We start from the raw sequence: 2,813 nt of genomic DNA, 5'->3' as shown, positions 1-2,813 counted from the left end.
CCTCCTGTGGTCTTCTCAGTGGCCCTACCGGTGGCAGGATTGAGAATAGACACAGTCTTTAATCAGAATCTATCAGGGGAGGTTTAATTGTGTCAACCTTGGGGCTATAAAGGGCTTCCCGGTGGCCACCTTGCCTGGAGGAATTTAAAGCACCCGGCCCCACAGACTGCCGGCTGCTCTGCTGAGTGCAGGGGTTCCAAAGTCACACCACCAATATCGCCGTTTTTTAGGACAATTTGTTACCTACCAGAACAAACTGTCAACCACTGAAGGTTTCAAGGTTGTTCTTTAAGCCTCAAAAAAAGCTGTGCCCAAGCTTGTTTGACATCTGCCCTGCCAAGTGTCCACGATGCCAGGCCCCGAGGGAGGTGACAGTTTTGTGGTCAGGCTCCGTGGCCTGCCCTGGTCCTGCTCTGTTGAGGACGTGCAGAACGTCCTCTCCGACTGCACGGTTCGTGACGGGGCCGCAGGCGTTCATTCCATCTACACTGGAGAGGGCAGGCAGGGGGTGAGGCTTTTGTTGAACTTAAATCAGAAGATGGTGTAAAATGGCCCTGAAGAAAGACAGGGAACGCATGGGACACCGGTACATGGAGGTGTTCAAGTCCCACAGAGCCGGATGGATTGGGTGTTGAAGCATAGCGGTCCCAACAGTGCCGATGGCTTCGTCCATCTTCGAGGACTCCCGTTTGGATGCACAAAGGAAGAAATTGTCCAGTTCTACTCAGGGTTGGAAATCGTGCCAAATGGGATCACATGGCCTGTGGACCCTGAGGGCAAGACTCCAGGGCACGCTTTTGTGCAGTTCGCCTCACAGGAGTCAGCTGAGGAGGCTCTGGGGAAGCACAAGGAGGGGACAGGGCACAGGCGTATCAGGTCTTACTCAGATCCCCCTCGGAAGTTCATGCCTGCGCGGAGGCCGCGCCCATGACCGCGCTGGCACAGCTAGGAGATGCACCGCATCGTGCAGCCAGCGGGCCCGGGGGACGCGGCCCGGCGCCTACCGTGCAGGCTCCGGCGGCTGCGAAGAGCACAGCGACCTCGGGGCCGCTACGGCTTCACCACCGACCTCAGCTGCTGTCTCGCAGGCACGTGCGACCACAGATACGGAGAGACGGCGAGTTTAGCGCAGAGCACCACCGGGCCCTGCGTCCACATGACAGGGCTTCCTCACAAAGCCACCGAGAGTGACATTTACAACTTCTCTCCGCTCAGCCCCGTCAGTGCATCCTGAGCTCGCCCATTGGAAGGGTGACCGGCGAAGCCGATGTGGAGTTCGCCACTCGCGAAGAGCCTGTGGCGGCGACGCCCAGAGACAGACAGGGCCAGCACGCAGCACGGACACATAGAACTCTTCCTGAATTCACAGCGGGGCCAGCAACGGGACCACAGCGGCCGGGCGACGCGAGGCATGGGGGTGTCGGCAGCCCAGGCCCCTTACAGCCGTCTGGAGAGTCGTCCGCGAGCGGCTGGCTGCTGGCTACGGCGGTCAGAACAGCCTGGGCGGATACGATTAGTTTTGTAGGAATGCTGAAGGTTTTCAATCAAATTTCCACAGGCAGCCAACAAGCAATGAATGAAGAGCAGTTATAACTCTAGAGGAAGCTGTGGGACCCATTTTGCACCGTGAGTTTGTGAAATTTGGATTAAAAAAAGTTACTTCTGCGAACTTTTCTTCTAGCATGTGATATTATCCATGTAAACTAAAACTATTTTCAGCTTTTCCCAATTAACATTTTGGTAGTATACTTCAGGGTGATGTTATCTGAGTTTCAGTAGTTTAAGTATGTTCAATACGGACCTTTTGCCACCAGGCGCAGTGAACACACTGGGGAGACGTGTTTTTTGGAAAACTCAAAGGTGCTAGCCCCCTGATTCAAAAAGAAATATTTGTCATGTTTGTTCATTCTAGTTTATATTTTCATTTAAAATCTTTTAGGTTAAGTTTAAGCTTTTTAAGAGTTAGTTTGGTTTTTTTGTTTGTTTGTTTGTTTTTTGAGACAGAGTCTCACTCTGTTGCCCAGGCTAGAGTGAGTGCCGTGGTGTCAGCCTAGCTCACAGCAACCTCAAACTCCTGAGCTCAAAGGATCCTCCTGTCTCAGCCTCCTGAGTAGCTGGGACTACAGGCATGCACCACCATGCCCGGCTAATTTTTTCTATATATATTTTTAGCTGTCCATATAATTTCTTTCTATTTTTAGTAGAGATGGGGTCTCGCTCTTGCTCAGGCTAGTCTCGAACTCCTGAGCTCAAACGATCCGCCCACCTCGGCCTCCCAGAATGCTAGGATTACAGGCGTGAGCTACCGCGCCCGGCCTTAAGAGTTAGTTTTGAGAACTGAGACACAATACTAATATTGTAGGAATTGGTGAGGCCTTAACTTAAAACTTCCTTTGTACTGTGATTTCCTTTTGGGTGTATTTTGCTAAGTGAAACTTGTTAAATTTTTTAACAAAATTATTTTCTTAAAAAAGATTTTTTCACAATGACTGGCACAAGATTATCTACTCAGCAAAAGGTAGCAAAATGGGTTGTTGAATTCATTTTATTCCTAATGTATTTTAGTGTGAATTTTAAAATTTCGTACATCAAATCTATGATCTCCCTTATATTCTTACAATGAGGCTAAATAAAAGTTTAATAAAATGTTAAAAAAATCTATCAAGGAGGCCATCTTCTCACAATATTGTTCAGTGGCTTTGAGAAGTATGCCAAAGGCCTTGGGATGCTGCTCAGAATCTATACTAAAACTCGAAGGCTCTCTCCTTGTTTTTCTCCATGCAAGGGTTTTACCACCAAGTGCAGAGTCTGGG

The 2,813-nt window shown here is 49.6% G+C and overlaps 1 pseudogene; it reads left to right on the top strand.

Annotated features, from left to right (window-relative positions):
• Positions 1 to 361: 361 nt before the first annotated feature.
• Positions 362 to 1,517, top strand: LOC138400941 (heterogeneous nuclear ribonucleoprotein F-like; annotated as a pseudogene).
• The last annotated feature ends 1,296 nt before the right edge of the window (positions 1,518 to 2,813 follow it).

Source organism: Eulemur rufifrons, chromosome 20, assembly GCF_041146395.1.
Source record: "Eulemur rufifrons isolate Redbay chromosome 20, OSU_ERuf_1, whole genome shotgun sequence".
In the NCBI taxonomy this organism is placed as follows: Eukaryota; Metazoa; Chordata; class Mammalia; order Primates; family Lemuridae; genus Eulemur; species Eulemur rufifrons.
The sequence above is the reverse complement of the archived record's forward strand: the minus strand, read 5'-3'. Positions and strand labels throughout refer to the sequence as shown.